Here is a 26,095-nt window from a genome sequence, read left to right as displayed (position 1 = left end):
GAATGGCTTTTAAATACGCAGATTAAAGGATTTATAATGTCAAGTTTAACACAGAAATTACAGATAGTATTACATAACCATGAGTAATAGCACCTTTAATCTGACTTAGTAAAATGATTTACATCATACTTTATGCTGCTTCAGTTGTATGAGTATTATACGTGCTGCATCTCAGATAGATGATTTCCCTTATATTTTTTACACACTTATGGATCTGTTCTTCTTGCTTCCTAATTATGTGGTACATCTAAATAATTAGATGTTAAAATATGTATCATCTAGGGGCAGAATGTTTGTCTTGGATATCTGTTCTATGTAGGAATACCAGAACATGACACCATTTATTTAGGAAAATTTTCATAAAGCCCTAAATATATCATACCAAATCACCCTTCTCTCACCTCAAAACTCTCCTGGTATTTCTTTACATCATCATCATCGTCATCTTTACCACCACTATAATTATCATAATCACTAACAATTAATAAATGCTCTTTACTTGCCAGGAACCGAACATTGCCTATATTATTTAGAAGTTTAATTCTTCAAATGACCTTAAAAGATTGATATTTTATCTCCATTTTAAAAATGAGGAGAATCAATAAAATATAATCAATCTCTCTGGATATATCTATAAGCATTGCACTCTCTTCAGTAGACTCTCCTAAGCTCGCAATAATTTTTTCCTCTATCCTACTGGAAATTGCCCGTATTTTAAAACTTGGTAGTATTAATGGGTATTCTTTGAGAAGAGATAGATAAGCATCTACTAAGTAAGAATCTCACATGCAATCCTTTTCATCCCTTTGGGCGGGAAAATCACATTCAGAGAGGTGGAGGAGAGAGGAACATCAGTGACGGAGGGCTGTGAATGCCAGGGCGCACGAGTGAAGGAACGGATAAATGATACAACCTTGTTGTGAAACATGGGACTCTCGATGCAAGAAAATACCTTTATGTTGACAGAAAGAAAAAGCGTTCTGTTTATTTTCTATGTTAAGATTGAGCGTTGGTCTACAACTAGTTATTACCTACTGACTCTAGTTAATCTTGACATATTGTGATTAGTTTAATTAATAGTCTTGGTATTGTTATGTTGCATTAGATTCTTTATTAGTGTTATTATTTTTAATATCAGTAGCACCCAATTTTGAATACCTGCTGTAAACCAGGCCTTGTGCCAGTGGCTTTACATGCATTATCTCTAAGCTTCCACATATCACTGAATCAAGTTATTATTTTAGAGATGAAAAACTTGTAGGTCAGGAGGTCGAGTGACTTTTCCAAGGTCACATGGCTGACAAATTGAGGAGTTCAGATCTCAGGCCCCAGTCTGAGTCCAAATTGCATGCATTTTCTAGTATTCCACTTTGATTAGGAAAGCATTTATAAAAGGAATAAACATGGTTTTGGATCTTTTTCACATAGAAACCTTCCTTAAGCCACATTTTAAGTTCAAATTAATTCAAAATTCATAAAACTCAAATAACCAAAATGGTTTTCTGAGTCCCGTATATTGACAATTGGACTTATCAGGATAACTATCACAATTACAGGGTTTTGAGTTTATGAAAAAAACAGATAGATGAACTAGAATCACTGTGAACTCACTGTTAAGTAATCTAGCTTTACAGTGGAGTTGTTTAATTAGAAATCCAAAATCCCATGCATGATATGCATAACTCTTAGTTGGGTTATTAATCAATACTCATGTCCTCAATATTAAATACATGGAAAGATACTGACTTATCATTTGTAAAATATGACATACTAAAACCCTAAATTTTACCATGACAACTTCTTTTAAACAGCATGTTAATTTTTTTAATGTATCATGTTTTAATAGTACATTTGTTTATGGTAACAGTTGCTCTGAATTTTATAAAACTAATTGCAAATATTGATTATTGGAACACTGTATAAAATTGAATCAAAAGAGAGAAACTACCAGTCACTAGGTAGTACCTTTCTAGGGTTTTTCTATGGAAACCTCAAACTAATCTCTGTGTTTTGGCATAAGATGAGCTATTAATTAAAGCAGAGTCTAGGATAATGGAGTTAATACAATAATGTTAGATCTTGGAGCATATGGCAAGAAAGTGTAGGATTATAATGAAAGAGAATTAAAACGCTTGTTCCCCTTAAGGTAAATAACTGGTATTTTAAGAAATAAGGTAACTGGATAATCACTGGGTCGGTGCATTCTCTAAATGGTTATCTAGCCTCTCATTACAACTATTCTACTCTCTTCTAACCCAACTGGAGAAAAGATAGCATTGCTGTAGATAGTCACAGACTACATACATGTTTAGAGTACTCAATGCATTAAGCACTTTAGAAGTTCAAATTAATTGTTAAAGACCAGGTTCTAGATCTCAATGGCTTTACATGAAAATTCGGAATAAACATACTTGAAATATACAACGGTCCAGTTGATTTGTCTATATCATCTATTTCCTCACTCACCTGTCATCTGTGTCTGGTCTTACGCTAATGTTTTATAAACAAGTCCTGGGACCAGCCCAGTACACCAAACTGTGCATAAAAGGAACTGAAGTTAATGGAATTCTTTCTGAGTCAGCCATTAACACATTAACTTATTTATTTATTTATTTGGAGGAGGAGGGGTCATTTCTGATCACCCCTTAGGCCTTCTACTTAATGTCTGCAGCTCTTCTTTTTGAAATTCAAATTTTAAATGGCTAAAAATAGTTTTCTTGGCATACCTGCTCTGATTCCCAGACTTAACATAATCATAAAGCTACCTAGAATTCACTACATGCCAGACACTACATGCAAAGTGCCTTATGTATCTCATTTAATCTTCACAGTAAACTATGAGTTAGGTATGTCTATTATCCTTATTTTACAAATGAAAAAAATTGAAGCTCAGAGAGATTAAGGAGGGCCACACAGCTCACAAGTGGTAGAGTTGGAATGCAAAACTATGCCTATTGACTTCAAACCCTTGCTTTTTTTCATTATGCACTACTGCCTCAACTAGACTACAAAAAAATCTTTCTAATACCTTAGACTGACATCCCAGTAATAGACCCTATTCTTTAGGATCAATTTTATAGGCAATACTGATTAGGAGAAGTTCACACACCTATCCCCAGTTCTACTTTCTGTCATGAAAGCTAACAAAGCATTCAATTCGTGAATCATACTGGGTCCCACAGAAATGTCTAGGATGTCCCAGCTGAAGCTGAGAGTCTATAATTTGGGGAATCTTAATAGGTATAAGCTAAAAAAAAATTAATTAAAAAGTGTTTTAAAATTACCTTAAAGTGGCAAATAATTTCTTATCTGACAAGAGATAGAGATTCCAAGGCAAAGTCATTCTGAGAAATGCACCTAAATGGTTCTTTTAAAGATACAAATAAAAACCAAAAACCATCTACCAAAATGGAAACAAGAGCTCCTTCAGGTCTAAGAATATAAATATTGTCTGTTTGAGACCAAGGGAACTTTAGAGGAAATATGTCTTATCTAGGAGGCATGAAAGTTGTTGAGGAGATGTCATGACATTATTGAACAGGATTTAAGAAGGGTAAGGGCCAGAAGTCGATGGATCTGTCATCATAAGAGATTTTGTGAGACTTTAGACAGAAGTAGAACTTCTTCAAAGTACAGGCTCTGAAGTGAGGCAGAGAATAAAGGAAGAAATGTTTAGTCTTCCCTCATCTGCTCCAGCACCTTGGAGTTGATAGGCCATTTTGCATCACATCTCTTTTCTTTCTTTCTTTCAATCTTTTCTTTTCTTTCTTTCTTTCAATCTTTTCTTTTCTTTCTTTCTTTCAATCTTTTCTTTTCTTTCTATCTTTCTTTCTTTCTTTCTTTCTTTCTTTCTTTCTTCTTTCTTTCTTTCTTTCTTTCTTTGTTTCTTTCTTTGTTTCTTTCTTTCTTTCTTTTTCTTTCACATTATATGTCCTATAGAAAAGCAGTGAATTGGAGATTTTTCTTTCTCTCTTTTTCTTTTTTTAGTTATTTATTTTAGGTTATCTTGGTATAAATTCTATAATCCATGAATGATGATAAACTTTTTTTACTCTTCATTTATATATTTTTCATGTATTGGCATAGTTACTATTATGGTGATTTTTTTTAAATTGTGAAGCCATTAACACAGTGAGTTTTTCGGCAGCTTTTGGGAAGGATGGACTTGAGAAAAAGAGGCTAGAAGGAAAGTGAGTAGCTAAGATGTTATTCTGATAGGATGATGGCCAGGACAAGGGTGGCAGCTAAGGCTGTCAAAAGAAAGGAGTGTATCTGAGAGATTAAAGAATTGCTTGGCCTCGGTGATATTGGGAAAAATTTAATATTCTTCAAAACCTCAAATCTTCATGTTAACTCTAATTTACTATAAACAGAAAATTGATCGTATTTTTAAAATAGATACTAGTCTATTCATCCAATCAAGGTAAAAGAAATTGATTAAAATTACCAGTTTACAAAAGATTCAAAGATTAATGAGCATATCAAGGAAAATCAGGATATTTAAATGTACCTCTATGCACTGGTATTTAATTTAGTGGTGTCAAAATAATTCTTAGTATTTAATATGCTTACAATACTTTCCCAGTTTTCAAAGTGACTTTATACATATTACCCAATAGGTTCTCACAATGACTCTGCCAGATAAATAATTATAGTGATATCCAGCATGTTCCCAGCCTTTGCAGATTGCCTAACACCATCACTTACATTTACATTACTGATGCCCATATTTCCATCAGTCTTTGTAGTGCTCAGTTCTGCGGTTTCTATGTTAACTAAAATACATTTTCAATACCCCCAGTGCATCAGATTTATTTTACTGAACATGGTCTATCATCTACAATGCACAGATAATTCAATGTCAATCCATTAAGTTAGATTATTTTTATCTATGGCATTTTTTGACATGAATGTTCTGTATGATTACAGTTTATTTCTAAAAACTGATAGGGATATTCATCCTTATAAGAAACTGCCAAACTCTTCTTCAGAGTGGCTGTACAATTTCATGTTCCCGTCAGCCATGGAGGAGTGATCCAGCTTTCCTGCATCCTCACCAGCTTTTGATGTTGTTACTACTTTTTTTTTTTCATTTTAGCCATTCTGACAGGTGTAGTCATATCTCTTTGAGGTTTTAACTGGCATTTCCCTAATGGTTAATGATGTTAAACATCTTTTCATGTGCTTATTTGCCATCTGTATATCCTCTTAGGTGAAATGTCTGTTCATGTATTTTGCCCATATTCTAATTGGATTGTTTGATTTTTAATGTTTTGTTCTGAGGGCTCCTCATGTATTTTACACACAAGTCTTTTATCCGGTATATGGTTACAAATATTTTCCCCAATCTGTAGCTTGTCATTTCAGCCTCTTCACATAGGATTTTGCAAAGCAAAAGTTTTTAATTGTGATGATATCCAATTTATCATTTTTTCCTTTTGCAAGCTTAAACATTTATCTAAGAGAAATGAAAATATATACTTACACGAAAACCTGTGCACACATTTTCATAAAAGATTTATTGTGTTTGCATTTTTTCTGGTCTTAAGGAAAATCAGAAATTAGAATAGATTTAATGTGTTTTTTCCCCCTAGAACCAAAGTCCACAAACAATCTCACCCAGTTCTTGCATTGCTCTTCATTTCTATCAATAAGCTGAATTCTTCCTGGGGGAGGGAAACCAGTTGTCCATCATATGGAATTCAGTGAGGTCAAAATATATTTCATAAAAGATTTGGTTTGAGTAATGGGTGATTTATGGTCATATGGAGAATAACTTCGATTAATAGCATTTATTTCATATGGTCATTATTGTTAATGACTATATTTGGTATCAGTTCAACAAAATTTACTAAGCATCTACTATACGCAATACCAAGGACACAGAAAAAAGTTTAATACATGATCTGTTGTAGCTATTTAGTCCAAATCAGAGTAGAGATGTAAATAAAGCACTGCAGTGAGGTGTGGTACAATTGGGCTGGAGGTTTGGAAGGGTGAAATGAGCAATGCCTGGAGGGGTGACCAGGGGAATGCACTACAAAGCAAGGTTCACCTGAATCTGGTCTTGAGGTACTGTGTGGCAGTGCATCTATTTGGTAAGTTAGGGGAAGAACATTTCAGTCCCTGGAAAAAGTATATCAAAGTATAGGGGCACCAAATATGACATATTTAGGAAACTGCAAGTCTTTGGGTATGACTACAGCACATGGAGTAAGTTGGGGTGTTGTGGAAGATGAGGTTGCTTAAAAGGTTCTACATGAACAACATTTTTCCTACAGTGGAAGACAAATCAAGACAATACTTTTGAGTGTGTCAAGCTGTGATCAGATCTAATTTAAAAATATACCTTGAATGATCAAGGAGATGGGATTAGAGAAAGGTTAAATTAAAAGCAGTGAGACAAGTTCAAAGATTGTGTTCAAGTCTGTGACACATATAGGGCTTATGGAAGTAACTGCTGGGGGCAGGGGGCGGGGTGGGATACACTGAGGAAATATTAAAGAGATATTTAGAAAATAAAAAATGGGGCGCCTGGGTGGCTCAGTTGGTTAAGCGACTGCCTTCGGCTCAGGTCATGATCCTGGAGTCCCCGGATCGAGTCCCGCATCGGGCTCCCTGCTCGGCAGGGAGTCTGCTTCTCCCTCTGACCCTCTCCCCTCTCATGTGCTCTCTCTCTCATTCTCTCTGTCTCAAATAAATAAATAAAATCTTTAAAAAAAAAAAAGAAAAGAAAAAATGACAAGATTGGGAACATATTGTGTATGGGTGATAAAAAGGAGAAAGGGATCAAGAAAGAGTCCCTGGGTTTCTGACTTGAGTTCCCCCATGAATATACAGTCTCCTCACTTGAACAGTGAATGCAGGGAAAAGACAGTCTTACCCAAGGAGGAGAGTGCGGTGTTTGCAGTATCTCTTTGACATCTAGGTCCTCGAGACTAGCATGTCAACAACTGGGAAGTGCTAATGTGAAGCATTTGAGGATCTTGTTAAAAGGCAGATCCTGATTTTGAAGCTCTGGGAAAGGGAGCAAGACTTTGCATTTCTAATAAGCTCCCTATGCCTACCCCTCCCCTGTCTAGAAAATATTATCAAATGATTTTTTAAAAACTTGTTAGAACCTGCCAGAGTTGAGTATCAAAGAGCCAATGTGAACTAGAGAGACGCTAGGACTGTTCTTCAAAACCCAAAGCTTTTGTTTTATTTAATCAATGAAACGAAACTTATATAAGCATATTATTGGTACATTTGCAACAAGGCAGTCAGTACCTCATAAGAAGTCATGCTAAAATCAAGAATGGAATCTTAAAAAATTGCCAGGAAAAAAAAAGAGAAATTAAAGAGAGCCAAATCTATCTCTTAAGCTGGAGGATTTTAGTTTCTAAGTTTGTTTTGTCTTGTTTTCAACATTAGGGCTGAATTCTCACGGGCTTAGTAGTTTTTAGTGTGGTCCTGCCAGAAAGGTGGTAACCTGCATGACCTCTCCACATCTTTTCCAACCCTCAAATTTTATGGCTGTGCACTCCTCTATTTCTCCTTTTATCTGTCAAGGTTTAACTTGTCTTTTCCTATTCCATTCAACTCAACAAATGCCAAGGATACGACATTTTTGTAAGTTTAGTAATTGTTACTCATTTTCGTTCAATTATTTTTTTTCATCAAATTGTCTCAAACTGTTTTTAAGCATGTCTGAAGGAGATACTAATAACTAAATGCCCATAAATGTATCCCATTTCAGGAGGCATGTACTAATCTATATATTCCCTGTCTAATCATTTAAACATAATCTTAGATAAGAAAATTACTAGGTTCATAGTAGAAAATGATCATTTATCAGAAGAGAATCAATGGCATATTATTTTTAGCATTATTTTATCTAGATAATTTTGCTCTATCAAATATTTGTTCTGGTGCCAAATTATGCCACAGATTTAATTTTTACTGGAAACCATAAGATAAGTAGAAAGGAAGGAGTCCATACTAAAAAGTAATAATGATTACTGAGACATTCTAGCAAAGCCATAAATAATTATTTCCATTTTTCATTCAGATATTCCCAAAGTGTTTTAATATTTCACAATAATTAACTCATTAATCCTTACATCCTCGCTGTGGTATAGGTAAATAATCTGATTAACTTTGCTTTGCTTATTTTTTTTTAACCATAATTGTAAAACGACTTGGAATGCTGTTGTGTTTGGGGTTGGGGGCACTAGCCCTTACCGAGTCCTTACCAAGACCATTGTACTATCAAGTCTCGGTGAATGAATTTCTAAGGAAGTGAACTTGACTGGACATTTTTGTTTCTAGTTGTTTGTTGTTTTTCTTAGCAGACTATATCTTGCTTGCCTTCTTACTCTGTCAGCAATATTTCTTTCATAACTTGTTTATTGGCCTTCTTTCTAGGTCACCCCATTACCAAAATTTTCTCCTTGAACATTCTTCCCCGTTGAACATTTTCTCTGAGTATTATTACAAATTGAATGCTTCCTTCAAGGCTGTGTATCTTATTAGGTAATGTCAAATTTTATTCCACATTGGCTAATTTTACTTTAAAATTAAATTATTGTCTCTGCTCAGAAGTCACTAAATTTAATACTGCCACTTCTGTTCCCTTTCTGCTTTTTTTCTTGTGAAAACTCATTCCGGTTACATTTAAGGAGAAGTCATATGCCCCAGACCATTTGCCTAAGATGTATCTTTAGAGCATAACCCACTAGCCCACTAGCTGTGCTGATTTGATTTTTTTTAAAGCTGAAATACTTTTTTTTTTAAATTTATTTATTTGTTTGATAGAGAGAGAGATAGTGAGAAAGGGCACACAAGCAGGGGGAGTGGGAGTGGGAGAAGCAGGCTTCCTGCTGAGCAGAGAGCCTGATGCGGGGCTCGATCCCAGGACCTCGGGATCATGACCAGAGCCCAAGGCAGACGCTTCACGACTGAGCCACCCAGGTGCCCCAAAGCTGAAATACTTTAATTACTTCTTCATATGCCAAACTCATTCTCTATTTTTCTCCTCAATTTCTTCTATAATGGAGTCCCTGGAGAAGAATACAAATGAATTTAACTTTTAGCCAAAAAAGTCTTTCTTTTTTTCTTCTTTTGAATAATCAGAACAAGCCATTCCAACTCTTTAGCTATCAGTACATTGTTAATTACATTAAATCATATAATTATAAAGATAAACTTGGAAAGAACTAAAAATATATAAGAGAAGGTTTATGAGGTATAACAGAGATGGAATTCAATAAAGAAAGGAAAAATAATCAGAAGGCATGATGGAAAAAAGCACTATTAACATGGCTTTTCAAATTACCATGAGGTAGAATACTGAAAAGACCAATGTTATCTTCTTTCCCCTTCCCTCTCTCCAAGACACAGGGTATAGAGAAAATTATCAGAAGGGAGAATTTAGTTGTTTTCTTTTTTTTCTTTGAGTATTAATGAATTTTATTTTATGACATTTTAAATGACCATACACTAAAGGATAGCATTGAAAGTTTATGAAAAATAAATGTATTATATATTGGAAAAATTATTACTCTCCAGAATTTGTAATGAATTTCTATAAATGAGTAAAAACAACAATAAAAAACAGAAAGTGTATTGAAAAGACTGTAATGGTCAATAAATACTTTAAAAGCATGTAAGTCACTTCATTAATTAGCAAGTTCATTATTTAGGTAACAGCTTTTTGTTTTGTTTTGTTTTTTCCCATTAGATTAGCAAAAACTAAACATATGCATATATTTATAATATCCAATGTTAACGCGAGTGTGAGGAAACAGGTATTTTCATATGTAGTTGTGTGTGATAGATACTAAACTGATGGAGCTTCTTAGAAGGCCATTGACCCACATGAATCAAAATTTCAAATGTACAGATTAACTTACAGATAGTCCTTTGTTTAACACTTATTGAGTACTTACTTATCAGTTATTGGGCACTATTGTAGGCACTGAGGTATAGCAGAATAAAACATGGAACGTGTCTGTCTTCAGAAAGCTTACATTCTTAGATACACTGCACTATAAATTTTTTTTGTCTTTTTTTAAATTTTATTATGTTATGTTAATCACCATACATTACATCATTAGTTTTTGATGTAGTGTTCCATGATTCATTGTTTGTATATAACACCCAGTGCTCCATTCAGAATTTAGTTGTTTTCTTTCTCGTGAAGTGGGTAGTCGTTCCTGTTATTGCACATGACGTAAAAAGCAAGATTAAAAGGATTATTTTGGGCTTCATCTGATATTGTTAACAATGAATCAAGCTATCAGCAGTTCTATCTTAGTGAACTAGACTGGTGGATGGTTAAAGAAATCAGACTGTCCCACCAATCATATGTCTTCTCTACAGTTCTTTCTAAGAAGTAATCAACTATATACTTACCTGTGTGTGGAACTGTACAAATATGGTTGTCCATCGAAGCCAAAGTACCAATTCACTTCTTGTATATATATTACATGCTGTGATGGTTAATTTTATATGTTAACTTGGCTAGGCTATGGTGCCAAGTTTGTTTGGTCAAATACCAGTCTAGATGTTGTGATAAGGGTATTTTTTAGATGGGATTAACATTTAAATGAGTAGATTTTGAGAAAACCAGATTATCCTCTATAATATGGGTGAGCCTTATCCAATCAGTTGAAGGCCTTAAAAGCAAAAAGCAGAGGTTTCCAGAGGAAGAAGGAATTCTCTTCAAGAGTCCAATATAGTTTCAAGCCTACTGCCCTGCAGAATTTGGACTCAAGACTGTTATATCAGCTCTTTTTTTTTTTTAAAGATTTTATTAATTGACAGAGAGAGACACAGTGAGAGAGGGAACGCAAGCAGGGGGAGTGGGAGAGGGAAAAGCAGGCTTCCTGTGGAGCAGGGAGCCCGATGCGGGGCTCGATCCCAGGACCCTGGGATCATGACTTGAGCCGAAGGCAGATGCTAAACGACTGAGCCACCCAGGTGCCCCTGTTATATCAGCTCTTAACGTGAGTCTCCAGCCTGTTAGACTGTCCTACGAATTTCAGACCTTCAAACTGCCAGAATTGCATGAGTTAATTCCTTAAAATCCATCTCTCTGTCTCTGTCTCTCTCCCTCTCTCTCCCTCTTTCCTGTTTGTCTGTCTATATGCGCTATAAAAATATACTATAAAATATCACATGCTATAAAGATTATCTTTAGCTGTTGCTATACAATTTATGTTCACCTTTGTATTATTTCATTCTACATTAGAAGAATAATAGTTTATATCTATCTGGATCAGTAAATATAAATAGAATAGTTTTTAGATAATTATTTGTACAAAGACAGTTCTTACTGGCACTCTCCCAGACTAGGTTCTCATCTACTAATGCCCAAGCTATCTACATATTTTGTTCCTCCTTCTTCAATATAACAATGCCAGCTTTATCTCACTAAAACACATGTATCAACAGGTTATTCTAATCGACAAAAATCTAGAAGTTCTATAATATCTAAGTGAGATAAAAACTTCCCTGACCAGTTTCTAGTACTGAAAGCCCTTTGCAAATAGATCTGCCTCTATACCTTTGTTATCTCCACAATCCTATATTCTGGTCAGGCCGAAATTTTCATTGTTCCCCAAAATACCAAGCTCATTTGTGCTTATCCCTCTTTCTTTTTCTTTTTCTTTCTTATTTTCTCATTATAATGAGATTACTCTACTCTTCTGCTTACCTAAATCCTACCCATTATTCAAAACATAGCCTATGTTTCATATTTGCTTAAGATTTCCTAGACTATCCCAGACCACAATAAAAAAAAAAAAACTATTTGAATGCCATATATATTTGAGAGAGAGAAAGAGAGATATCATAGACTATCATAGACTCATAAAGTCGTAAATTTTGAAAGGACATCAGGGATCATCCATTCCAACCATTATCAAAGGCCTGAAATACCTTTACAACATTCTCAACAGGTGGTCTTTCATTCCCTTCCTCCATACCTGCAGTGATGGAGAATTCACCACCTCCTGCCCATTTTATTTTATGAACAGCTCCAAGATTGCAACATAAACTTTTATATCTTACAACTCAACATCAACTCTAGAAAAGTCTTCCTCTAACTCATATTTCCACATTAAGAGTAACATCCAAGAAATAGAATATTTTCTAAGACAGAATTTATAATATAACATGCTGATAAAAAAAAACTCACCAAAATATATGCAAATTATTATCCCTGCATAAATACCAAAGTTAATTTTGTCAAAAAAAAAAAAAGTCCATTGGAAGGGTTCTTGCAGTCAGAATTTTGTCTTTTTTTGTTAGTCTCTATTTTAATATTACATAATGGGACTTGTAACTGTACTGCAGTGTGGCTACAATGATAGGATCATAAAGGCAGGTGGTTTTTTCTATTGATCTCATGCTTCTTTACATCTGCCCTTATCTTTTTTGTTTACCAAAGGAGGCAATAGTCTCCTCTGGGTCAGATGCTATCTTAGAGCCCTCCTTTTCCTTTCTTTGCACTTAGATCAGTGCAAGAAACATCAATTTCTCTCAAATAATTGCTGAACTAAATTTAAAAACTGATTTAAATAAAAAAATTTAAAAAAAACTGATTTAAGCTAGGAAAATGTACACAGCAGAAAACGTTCCTAAAATCTTTTATAGAAACCAGTTTCAAGATCAAGCCATAGAGAAAATTTTCCTTAACTAGTTTTTTGTTTTGTTTTATTTTTGTTTTGCATTTTTCCCTTGAAAAAAATATACCTACCAACAAATGGTAAAGTTCTTTACTCAAGAAAAATGTGCCAGTCTTTTCTTGTTAACTGAAAATATGTTTTGGAATGAAGTTGATAGTTACAGATAGCAGTAAAAAAAATATTGTACCAAAATCTTGGAATAAAATTGCAAAAACAAACCTACTTATTTATATATATTTTCAAATTAAGGGCCAGCTAGAACTGCATCCTTGGTCCCATCTGTGAGCTTTAAATAAAAGTGGTTCCTGTTTAGCAATCTCTTGATGCTATCCTCTTCTTTACTCCACTTTCCTCTAAATAAATTGAACTAGTGCTTCTAGTCTTGCAGAACACTGTATAACATGAATAGTAGAGTTGTGTTTGTTGTTTGTTTGCTGTCACTCTGTCTTGTGTATCCTTCTTGTTCAGAGAGATACTGAGGGAGATATTCTTTGTACATCTTCTTCATCCTTTGATAATCTTGCAAGGGACTGGTCGAAAAAGGAGAGATATGGAATATGTAGCAAATTGGTAAAAGAAAGAGTCTAGTGGGGAAATTATTCTAAAGGAATAAAGACATTAATTTAACTGTACTGGACAAGGAGGAGAATATTTAAAGGAATAATTGGCAGGGTGATTGACAAGATGACCTGCTAGGTTATTGTCTCCATCTCTAATTTTAGTTTATCAAGGAGGTTTTTCATACTGCAATTAAAAAAAAAATCTTCCATGTGTCAAGCATTTCTTTTTGTGTGTGTAGCTGATATGTAAATGTTTCTCAAAATGTACACCAATACTCTTTCTGCCAATATAGCCAATCAAGTTTCATTCCTTAATAGTCTCCTAGGAAACCAGTACAGCTTCAGAAATGGACAGCAGAGAGTAGAAAGAAAACAAAGGGGTAGCCAACCCCCCATTATAATGTTTTAAAAATGCATTTTTGTCATCCTTTAATTGCTAAAAACTAGATATGTGCAGTCTTACTATATGAGGACCACCTCAAAACTCTCCTATAAGGGAGAATGCTTATTTAATTTTTTAGGTTTGCATTTTCACAGAAAAAAAAAAAAAAGACTTGTGGAGAAGTCTTAGTCTGGTTGCCCAGGTATGGAGAATGGTGATCCTTATTTTCACAAGTATGGTGTGGCATTTTTGCCCTTGCCTACCTCTTCTCAGCAACATTCTTTTTCCAGTGTCTCCATTCAGTAACATAAGCATGCTTTTTGTTCAGAAAATCCATTCTTTCATAATCGTCTTCCACACAGACCATTTAGATCTACCAGTATAGCCAAAACCTTATGTTTTAATTTTCTTATTTGACTCCAAATCCATAATCCCCTCTTAATAGTTTCCCTCAATTCTCAATGGGGAAGAAAACAGTTGTCCAGAATTCCCAAAGAAAACAGGGCGCACATCCTTACTAAAATCCCAAATGAGAAAGCAGATCCTCCTAACCTTCCTGTCAGGGCACACAAGCAGATCTTGTATTCTCTTTTCATTTTCTTTCTTTCTTCTTTCTTTCTTTCTTTCTTTCTTTCTTTCTTTCTTTCTTTCTTTCTTCTTTCTTTCTTTCTTCTTTCTTTTTCTTTTTCTTTCCCTCTCTTTAAATGGTGACAACACCAGCTACAGCCAGCCATTGCACCGCCTCCAGGTTGGTTTACTAGGATATATGTTACATATATCCCACACACCCACCTGGTAGTAATAAATGCTGTGAAGCAGAGAATAAGCAGATAGAGGACAATTGCAGAGAGACTTTAGATAGGACAGTCATGCAGCCCTCCACATCCTCACTGGCACATGGTTGTGGTTGTAGCACCGACAATCCCTTCTGACTTCCCCTGACCTTCACTGGATGAGTGCTGACAACAAAGCAGCATCCTGCCCCTTCCCACTAGGGCAGCAGAATAGCACTCTGGACTTTGTCTCACTCTGGGTAAATGCCAACAACAAAGAGGCAATGCCCCCCACCCCACCTGTGGCAGCATTATGTGAAGGGTAAAGTTCTTTCGAGTCTCTCTGCCCACCTCCAGATAGAAGCCAGTAACACTACTAAACTCCTACAGTAGCAACAGGGGCAGCACTGGCGACGCTCAAATTTCTGTGTCTTGCTGTTTTGTCACAAAGCAGGCCTAGTAGTGGGACACGTGGAACAGCATAGGAACCTATAACCCCAGCTTTCTAGTCAGAAGGCCAGGAAGGGGAAACTCTAGGAAACAGACTGTAGGGGTGGGATCACTGAGAGGAGGGAGCTGGAGAAAGGAACCCTTTGAATCTGTGCATTAAGTTCTGAGATTACTCTCAAGGTAGGATATACATGAATGAAACCAGTTGGAATCAATGCAGGAAAGACTTAAAAAAATAAAGTACAGGGTAAATCATTGCACAGGTTCCAGACTGGTCCCTGGTTGATGTATAATCAGGTGAGACCAGAATAGCACTATGAAGGTTTTGAAAACTAAATTGACATTGGGACCATGGGCCACAGAAGAAAGGTCAAGACTTGCAGTTTGTATTTAACAGGATGGACTGCTCAAAAAAATAGGGATCAGCCCTCTCCAGATTTTCCCAGACTCTAGAATCTCATAATATAATAGATATCCTTATTTGAAAGATCTAAATGTTCAGGACACAATCCAACATTACTCAATATACATAGAACTGAGAAAACCTAAACATCTCTCAAGGAAAAAGGCAATCAACCAATGCCAAATGCAGGATGACTTATGCATTGGAATCCTCAAACACAGACATAAAAGTAGCCTTTATAACAATGATTTAAGAGGTAAGAAGAAGTACTCATGAAACAAATGGATAAAAACATTCTTAGCAAGGAAATAGAAACCATACAAAGAACCACATGAAAATTTTAGAACTGGAAAAATACAATAATGAAAATTAAAAATTCACTGAGGAGTCAATGGCAGAATTGAAAGAATTATTACACCTGAAGATAGAACAAATTAAAGTTATCACATATTGAAATAAATAAAGAAAAAATAATTAAAAAATTAAAAAGTGAACAGAACCTCAGGACTGTGAGACTATATTCAAAGGCTTAACAGTTATGTCATAAGAGGAAAGCAGATAGAAGACAATTGCAGAGAGACTTTAGGTAGGACAGGAAAGGAAGAGAGGAGAGGAAAGAAGACATAGATTGGTACAGAAAATATATTTGAAGAAATAACAGCTGAAAATTTTCCAAATTTGCTGAAAGCATCAATTCACAGATCCAAAAGGCTCAGCAAACCCTAAACTCCAAACAAGATAAATTTTAAAACAAAACAAAACAAAAACCTTAAAAGCATCCAGAGAAGAAGAACACAAAAAAGGAATGATGATTTATTTTGTTGTGGATTTCTCATTAGAAGGCATGGAGGCCGTTAGACCATGGGGACAACACTGAGAAAGTTGTGAGAGGAAACAATCTGTCAACCTGGACTTCTATATCCAGTGAAAATATCCTTCAGAAATGAAAACAAAATAAAAGCATTTTGTGATGAAGAGAAACTAAGAGAATTTGTCACCGCAGAACCTACTTTAAGAGGGATGCTAAAGAAAGTTTTTCAAAGAGATAATAAGGGAAGGAAACCTGAAACATCAAGATTGAAGCAAGAAAGACACAAAGGGTGAACATCTTCATAAATAAAATATATAGGATAGTCAAAGTATATTTCAGTGAAGCCGAGGTGTGTGGCATGTACATATCTGGGTGAAACACCTTTTAGGCAGAGGGAATCGTTAAAAATGACGGCCCTAACTGAAATGTTTTCCAAGAGCTGTAATGAAGTCAGTGGGAAAAAGTGGAAAAAGCAGTAAGAAATAAGTTAGAAGATGTAGCCAGTTCTTCTCATTAATTTAGATTATCTGTTCAGTAGATAGATCCTTTTAAGCCATCATAAAAACTGTGAATTTTATTTTAAATAAAAGAAGCTTTTGAAAAGTTTTATGTAGGGGAGGAACATGATTTAATTTACATTTTAAGTCTGTCCCTCTGGCTGCTAGATGAAGAATAGACTGCAAAAGAGCAAGAGTGAGCTCAAGGATAGCAGCTAGGAGTGCTATAGGAGTAGAGGTCAAGTGGAAGGTGGATTGGACCAGACCTGTAGCACTGGAGGGGTTGGCTTGGGGTATCCTTGAAGATTGAGTTTGAGAGCATTTACTTGTAGATTAGATTGAGGTATGAGAAAAATGTCTAAGAATTGGTCCGATGTGTTTGCATAATTATTAGGCCAATACAATAAAATAAAATAAAACCTTGGAGAAGATTTCTGGCAAGTATCATTAATTCAGAGTTATATGTACAGGTTTGTGATTCTCATTAGACATGCAAGTAGAGATATCACATAGACAATTGGATATATGAGTTTGGAGTTTAAGGAATACATCAGGCCAGGGATATAAATTTCATAATTATCAGTATATAAAAGGAATTTAGAGTATAGGGTAAGATATCCTATCCAGGTATTATAAATTGTGAATACTGAGGCCTAGGTCCTCTAATTTAGAGGTTCGGTTTACAGGAAAAAAACATCCAACTTTTTACTTGGTTACTGAATGTTTTCAAGATATAAGAAAATGGTCAATTAGAAATCACAAAAATAACAATAGCCAACACCAAAGGAATATCCAAAATGTGAGGTATAAATAATAATGTAATAGAATAGAGAAATCATCTACATCAACTGAAGTCTTGATCGTGTTATAACAACCTCACAAGTTGGTTTACAATTTGTCCACAGGTTTTTTGTTTTTTTTTTTCTAAAGATTTTATTTATTTATTTGACAGAGAGAGACACAGCGAGAGAGGGAACACAAGCAGGGAGAGTGGGAGAGGGAGAAGCAGGCTTCCCCCTCTACAGGCCCCTTGTCTACAGGTTTTATCCATAAATCCGAGGAAGGCAAATGCTCATAAGGCACTCACCAATCACAATTACTATGTAAAAAGGATTTAGTTCGGTGCTTTTAAATGTATTATTTAATCATCTCCATAGCTCTGTAAGTAAAGTTATTTCTATTTATCCAGATAACAAAACCAGATTCATTGAGGTTAAGTGACTTGTCCAATGCCACATATAAATGGTATAATTAATGGTAGAGGTGAGTGGAAGGAGGGATTATAAATAAGGAAATAAAAGAGCAGCTAAAGCAGAAAAGCAGGGGCACCTGGGTGGCTCAGTCAGTTGGGTGCCTGCCTTTGGCTCAGGTCATGATCCCGGAGTCCCGGGATCAAGCCCCACATCGGGCTCCCTGCTCGGCAGGAAGCCTGCTTCTCCCTCTCCCACTCCCCCTGCTTGTGTTCCCTCTCTCACTGTCTCTCTCTCTCTCTCTCTCTGTGTTAAATAAATAAATAAAATCTTTAAAAAAAATAAAAAAATAAAGCAGAAAAGCACAGAGGAGAAAGGAAAAAGGAAAAAAAATTAATAAAAATGAAGCTGACATTCTCTGGAGTGCAGAATTACAGATTTCCATAAGGTCTGACTCTAGACAGAGAACTCCCCTCCCAGACAAGATGCATGAGGCAGAGATGGGGGCACGATGAGGCGATGAGGAGTAGTGAAGGACAGTGGAAGTGTCCACACCCTCTGGTTCCTGAGGGCTGGGTGTGGAAGTCTAACAGTGACTGCAGCAAAATTGGGCCTGGACGTTAGGAACCATATTAAGCATCAATTCCAAGGTGGAGAGTTCAAAACAGTATTTTCCAAAGGCAAAAAGGGAATAAAGAAGATCTTTCATGGGAATTAGTCAGAAGTGATTAGTCATCAAATCTATCCAAACATATACCCTCAATTGATGCCTTGAAGCCTGAGGTGCCTTCTGCCCTCATAAACTTGCCGGTCTTACCCCTAGGCAAGGGAAAGCCCATTCAGGCAGAATGCAGCAATGGCCCCTGTTTGCAAGAGAATCTCATATAAATAGATGCTCAACAAATAACTTGTTGAAAAATACATAAATGAGTGATTTAATAAAGCAGTGAATAAATGAGTGCCCAGTTGTGATTCTCAAGATCTGAACTTTACACTTATTTTAATCTCCTAATATATGGGTTATCTTGAGCTAATCACTGAACCTTATTTTTTAAAAAGTCAAACAAATAAATTACCCATCAGTAAAGTACCTGCCAACTATGAAAGAGAGCCTTTAGGATAAACAAATAAAAGTTTGACTATAAAATACTTACTAAGTCTGAATCGGTACACAAATGAAAGACACTGTATTTATTACTTGAAATCCATTAGAAAAAAAGAATTAAAGTGCTGGGTCAAAGAAAGATAAAGATTTGGGAGAAAAATCATGGTTTTAGTAATAATCCCTTTCAGGAAGAAAAAAGTAATGGGAATTAATTATAGCTGATGAAGAATCCATAAATATGTTCTATGTTATGAATATGAGAATATTTAATAATGCAAAAAGAAAAAATAGTAAGACAAAACACACTTGTACATTTCGTTTCTGAATTTTTCTTTGCTTTTTCCTCTGTAAAGTAAGTGAAGCATAAAATAATACTGTGGTAAATTGCCTTATCTCAAAAAGTATAATATAAAATATAATAAAATAATATATACCAAGTGATCTCTCATGGTTACATTATACTTCTCATATTTAATTTATATTTCCCCCACAACTTACCCTTTTTCAGCCTTTACCATTTATAATTTATCATATTTCTAATGAATTGAATCTCCTCAGTTATACATGGTTTCCAGAAATGCTTGGTAACTATCCTGTTGTTTGCTGCAGAAGTGGTTTTTGAAAAACAGTCAGAGATTCCTAAACATGCTTCTAATAAGTGCCTTGCACCCTCAGAGATGTCTCCTGAGCTGTTGTCCAAGTTAACACTGAGGAAGAAGATTTAATGATCTGTCCCTTGAGATTTTTCTGTTGGTTCCCAAGAATGAAGAAAGTCCACAATAATCCCTTAATTAAATGCTTGTGGCATGCTTTGTCACTACTGATGTGTTAAAGACAATTTTCCACAATTTATATTTTCTTCTATCTGCAACAATTCTCATAAGAAAAAGAGAAGGGTTTTGTTGTGCATCTTATCAAATTGGAAATAGACAGTTGCTATTGATAGTTACATAAACATATACAATCCAAATATGTCCCCTCCACCATTTAAATACACTAGATTTCATTTTTTTTAGGGAAAATAATCCTGGTACCAAACTGTGTAATGTTAGGGCCCTACATGTACTACAAATATTTCAATTTGTCGTAATATCTCATTTCCTAAAATTGTTTAATCTCCATTATATATGCGATTTTCACTTTTGTATCCAAACCAATGTTCTCAGTATTAGATTGTAAGGATGTGAAAGATAAGAATTTCTGTCAACAAAGCCATATATAAAATCCGACTGATCATGAAAATAGAAGTGATTCATCAGTGCTTCAGCGTAATGCTGTGGCTGTCAGGAGGTTTGGGACTGAGTCGCACTCTCTTGCACAAGCATGCTATGTGGCATTGGACAAGTCCCCTCTTCAACTAAGCTTCTAGATCATGAAATGAAAGTCTGTGAACTTTCTGTGAATATCACTTATGAATCTATGAGTTGCTCACTGAGAAAGACATGAGTCATGTCCATTAGATTTATTTGGTTGCAAACAAAAGAAACTGACCAGCTACCTTGCAGAGAAATGGAATTCATCAGAAGGCTATTGTGCAGACCACCAAAGCTAGGAGACAAGTAGGAAATAAAGAGCAATCTCTTCAGGGAGCCAATGTTTGTTTGTTTATTTGTTTGTTCCTCTTTGTAACATTTACCTCAAAATTCATTTTGCAGGAAGAAAGAGTTCCATGGGTCTAACTTAGCTCATCATTGGCTAGAGGATGTCAGCCCCTTGATTTAAAGTTTTCCCAAACTGACTCATAATGACAAAGAGTATTTATGCCAAAGAAAAGGGATCCATTATTAATTAGCTTAGATTAGGTTATCTAGAAATTGGATGATCTCAAGTTGAATTCAGAAGAAAAGAGTGGATTCTAAAAAGCAAAGGAAACAGAAGCCTACAACATTCAGTTGGTCATCTAGTATGTCATAGTATTAGACTTTTTTTATGTGGGCATGTTTTTGTGGAATTTAGGATTAATATTACAAATGCAATTCTTTTTCAAGGAGTGGAAAATAACAACACTGATCAAGAGAAATGGCGATTCCACAAAAATTAGGTTCAAGTATGCCCTTGGGTTGAGAGATTTGCCCTGAAGTACTTCTCCTTCTCCAAATCACCTCTAACTTCTACCACCAGAGAACCACTTCTTGGGGATAAGTTTTGCCTCTCTTTTATTCATGTGTTAGTTGAGTTGTTCATTCACTTGGTTGCTTGTGACACACAAGCACTCCTGATAGATACAGCCTTTCATATCAGGAAGGCATCAATGTGAAGTGCTATTTGAATGTCCTGCTTATGCACAGAAGGCAGCATGGATAGCTGACATGTGACGAAGTCAGAAACCAACCAGACGAGAGGCACAGAGAAAGAACACACTGGCTGCCTGAGGTCCACTCCCCTGGAAGCATGAGCGCTCTGGCTTTCTCCTCCAACAGTCGCTCCTAAAATCTCTAGTGGTTGATTAAACTGAAAAACCATTTTTAGGTTTATTTGACAGAAAAGCTATGGCCCTTGATTTTTATACAAAATCTTCCCCCAAATTATCCAAATCTCTAGTTTGTTTTTGCTTGAAATACAGACCAAAGACTGCAAAGAGCTAGTTAACCAAGACCGGTTATATATATTGGCCACTTCAATGGTGAGCTTTCCCACCTCTCAGTTATGTCAGTGCCTCTTTAATCTCACTTCAAATTATTGATTTTATAAAAAAAATAAATAAAGTCAATCAGAATACTCTCTTTTGAATATACTGCAATACCATCTATAGCTTTAATAAAACATCTCAGTAACGATTTCTAAAATTTTCACCTATATCTGTCACCTACCTCAAGTTCCACTGCTTTGCAGTACATTATAAAACACAACTTAACATTATGGAATAGCCTGAATTTCTTATGGCAAAATTTTCTTTGGGTCACTGAATTTAATTGAAAGATTATAATAAGCTTACACAAACACACAGAGCATGCTACGACTGTCTTGATAATGTTTAAACACCTTCTTAAGAGCGAACAAAATAGGCAACCCTTTATTTATTTGCATGATATTTTTTAAAGTCTGGTTCAACTGATTACTTAGCATTATTCTGTCAGAGTGGTGATAAATATTTTGCCTTTTTAAGTATCCATAATCCATAATAAAAATGAAAATACTGTAACATAGAAAAATATGAAAAGAAACTCTAAATAATGTTCCTCAAAGGTAGAATAAAAATATCTGGGTATGTGTCATTTGAAAGTTTCGTCTGACAGTCATAACATGCATGGTTCAGATCGTGATAGGAAAACATATAGTGGAACCAAAGTGAAATTTCAGTTTTAAAACGAAAGCGAAAAAAAAAGAAAAGAAGCATGAAGCAACAGTTGTAAAATTACAAGTGATTTAAATATAACTTTTAACTTGGAATGGGCGTGTGACTATTTACTGATGGAACATTCCAAACTGAATTGTCCCGGAGCTGAGTGACAGTGCTGTTAACTATCCTGGTTTTCTTCCATCTGTCTCTCACTGTCTAGATTTTGATTTCAGACTTGTCAGATTTTCTCTTTCTGAGCAGTACACGTTTTTGACAGTAGAGGGCACCTTGAATTTAGACAAAGCCCAAGGAATCCCTGAACCTTCATTCAGAGAGCTTTTGTTTGACTATAAAGAAATAAAACCAATTTTAGTGTACATTTTAAATGAGAATTTTTTTTACCTATGTGGTGCAAAAGTTTGTTTTTATTATGTGAAATCTCTTTCTCATTTTATGTTATTTTATAAAAATACTGAAATATAAATTTCATGCAATATCACTGTGTCTAGAAAAGATCAGTGACACAATAATATAACAAGCAAATCAGGATCAATCTATGAATGAAGAAATCATTGATTTTTCTCTATTTAAAAGAGCCACTGAAGAACAAACTCCCATGTACACATTAAGGGACACATCAAAAAAATACATCAAAATCACACTATAAAATTACAAAATGTCCAAATGAAATCAGTCATAAAAATTCTGTTTGCTCAGCTCACCATAGAAATATTAACATTTCATCTTTCTTTCTCTTTTGAAAGCTACTTAAAGAATATTCTTAATGGAATGTTAGTTTTCATGTAACCTCACATATCATTTTTGTAAAAAAATTCCTTCAATTTCACATGGAAAAATAGTATTCTGATAGTCATTTCTCTTAGTTGTCCTTAAGAAAATTCTTTTCAGGTATTTGTAAAATGCTACATCATGTTGTTGAAATTTATGTAAAATAATTTATCAAAAGGTAGTATAATTGTTTTTCTAATACAAATGAATATTTTGATCACCTTCATTTATGTGACAAATGCGATCTTATTTTTAATTATTCCACTCCATTTCAAAGAAACAAAAAATAAAATGTAATGCATTTAAAAAATTTCAAAATAAACAATTATCACCTGTATATACTTTTGTCACCACATCAAATAATTACATCTTCTAATTAAAGGCCCGAAGTTCTTTCACTCCTAAAAAAAAAAAAAAAAAAAATTCATTTCTCCATTTAGTTGAAACCAATTACCATAAGTGTACAAGTTGAAATTTGAAGTTTGGCTTATTTGTTTTTTCCAAATGGAAATGCACCTACTTGAGACTAATTGTGAGGCTGGTAGTTTCCAGACTATGGAGAAATCCCCAGTTCTGCCCTTAAGGAGCTTCTACTTAAAAACACAAAATAAATTTCTTTAATTTTCCATCAAGTGAACGATGTGCCTAAAATCTTCAATGGGTAACTGCTCAAGTGTATAAAGAAATACATTATTCCGTGGCTGAGTTAAAGTTCATATAAGTGAAATATTTTAAACTTTTAGGCAGCATTTAATGATTATATGGGGTAGGCTTAATGAAGGCAAACAGATTGGCTATAAATGCCAAAAAAATGTACAATTTGTTTTGCTTGAGTGTTTAATAGAAGACAGAAATCCATACTAAAAAAGGTTTATTGATATTTTTTTTTAGTTTATCTAAATAAAGAAAATAAACTGGAATGTTTCCACTCCCCCTGACTTCCAAAAATATGAGAAAAAATAATATAACGATGTGTCTCACATATAACCTTGGCCTGTGTAATTTTCATAAATGAAAAGCAAATAAACAGCAATTGTCACTACTCTAAATGCACTGCAGCACTCCGTGATATTTATCTTCACTCCTTCCCTCATTTATTATTGCCGGTAAACTATGTATTTGCCACTAACACTGTCTGAATAGATTTGAAACAGTAAGTGTAACAGGCTCAAATGGACAGTGCCTATTATCTCTTCCTTTTTCTCTCCTGCCCTTTTATGGCCTATAACTTCATTCAATCTGTAGCTACATTTATGTTCATTTTACAACAAAAAGGGTCATAATGCTGTCTCTGATAATACTGAAATTGCCTAATTTGTTCATCTTCTTTCCGCGCCTTGGAGCTGGTCACCTTCTCAAGTTATGCTGGGTTTATCCCCATCAACTTTGAAAATGAAGGTCCTGTTTAGTCCCTGGCAACCTCACCAAAGAACTGCCTTAGGGTTTGAGGAGCCAGCGGGGAGACGGATGCGGGCGCGGCCCAGGCCGCACTGGCTCCGCGAAGTCACTCCTGAAGCCGCAGGGACCCCTACTAGAACAAATCCGGGTGTCCTTCCCGTGCAGCGCGGAGAAAGAAAACCAGCTCCGCCGGTCCCCAAAGCCAGGGAGGGAGCAGCCGGTCAGCTGATGCTGAGACGGCGCGAGTGAAGGAATGAGAGGAATGTGCTGGCTCAGAAGATGGGAGCGATAGGGACCCCCCAGCCCGAGCCCCGGTGCGGGCGGCACGGGCGAGAAGCCGGACCTCCCCACAGCTGTTGCCACTCGGGCTGTCGCCGCGCCGCCGGGACGGTGATGGCCGGTGCTGGGCCGGCCACGGCAGCTGTTTCTGCCTTGACTGTTGCCCCTGACCCTTCTGCTGTGTCTTCCTTGATTTCAGCATCAGCTTCCCTACCCCCTCATCTCACACCCCCCGCTTTTTTTCTGTCTTTTTTTTTTTTTTTTTTTTCCCTCCTGGCAGTACCTCTTGTAAAAAGCAGAAAATAGCCTCCACATTTGCCAGAGAGCGAGGGCGCGGGGAAAGGAGGCTAGGGTGGGGTGGTTCAGGCTTCTAACAAAGCTTGGTTCCTGGGGCCCCTCCTGTCTTTTTCTCCCCGCTCTGGTTAGCATTTTCCTTCATGCTGCAGCAATGCTTTGTCAGCCCTGGGCTGGGAACGAACTCCCCGCACAGTCTCCTCCTCCTCTCTGACTTTCAAGGATGCTTCACCCCTCACCCCTCCAACAAGGAGAAAAATACCAAAGGTATAAAAGGGAAGTAAATTCTCCAAGATAACTTCGACTTTTGCAATCCAGATTTTACTGGGATTCGTTCAAGAGAACACGGATCTTTTCAAGTCTTGGGACAATAAAATAAAATTCAAATGCATGAATGTGGCAAGTTGGGGAGCAATTAACTGCTAATTTGGAAGAGCACTTCTTGAGGATTTTCCTGACCTGCCCATTCATGTTACTTCCCTTTCTAAGATCCTCTTCCCCTTTCAAGGCTAAAAGCTGGGTATGATTCAGCTCATAAAAATATGTCACAGCAATTGGAATTTACCCTTTGACCTTCTACTCCCTCACCACCACCTCGCCTACACACACACACACACACACACACACACACACAAGCTGCAATTCACTAGCTGGCTCTGTTTTCACTAAACAGATGGCTGTGTCGCTGGTGAAAACTGCCTTTTTGCACAAGATAAAACTTCTAAGATCCTATGATAGGACCTATTTGCAAAAAGAGCTCAAAGCCACATTTTCTGTACTGCATACGTGAATTCCGAGGTAGTTTGGGAATAGAGAGGTAGATAGATATAAATAGATTTTATATGCATAGGCACAAAAAGAAAACTGTCAGTAAATAGCAGTCTTTCTCTTAACACCATTCTTTATGAAATTTTTTTTTTTAAAGGCCATCATGGGTGATCACATCCAGCATTTAACATTAGAAAGCATAGTTCTTTCAGGGATTCTAGTAACTAGATTGAAACATACAGGAAAGGGACAGAAAGCTGAGTCTAAAACATATGAGGAGAGTTTTTCAGTTTTTCTAAAAAACCTGTTCACCTTTCCAAATAATTTTTCCTTGCCTTTGTGCAGTGAAAGCCCCACTACCAGCTATGAAAAAATAGTGCTAAGTGTTTTGTACAATTTCTTTGTGTGTGTGTGTGAAGCTAGAAAAGCCAAGGAAATGGGCAAA

General features: G+C 35.8%; 1 long non-coding RNA gene across 1 annotated transcript in view; it reads right to left on the bottom strand.

The window, feature by feature from the left end:
• The window catches only part of LOC145720796 (uncharacterized), a 47,086-nt gene extending 21,592 nt beyond the window's left edge, over positions 1–25,494 (bottom strand). Inside the window, exons 1-2 of the long non-coding RNA XR_014144005.1 lie at positions 24,872–25,494; positions 23,244–23,312 (exon numbers count right to left, since the gene is read on the bottom strand). This is a non-coding gene — a long non-coding RNA (uncharacterized LOC145720796). The remainder of the gene's footprint in view (positions 1–23,243; positions 23,313–24,871) is intronic.
• Between the last annotated feature and the right edge of the window lie 601 nt (positions 25,495–26,095).

The sequence above is a fragment of the Leptonychotes weddellii genome, chromosome 3 (genome assembly GCF_054177405.1).
Source record: "Leptonychotes weddellii isolate Sample4059 chromosome 3, ASM5417740v2, whole genome shotgun sequence".
NCBI lineage: Eukaryota > Metazoa > Chordata > Mammalia > Carnivora > Phocidae > Leptonychotes > Leptonychotes weddellii.
This window is presented reverse-complemented; position numbering and strand designations above follow the sequence as displayed.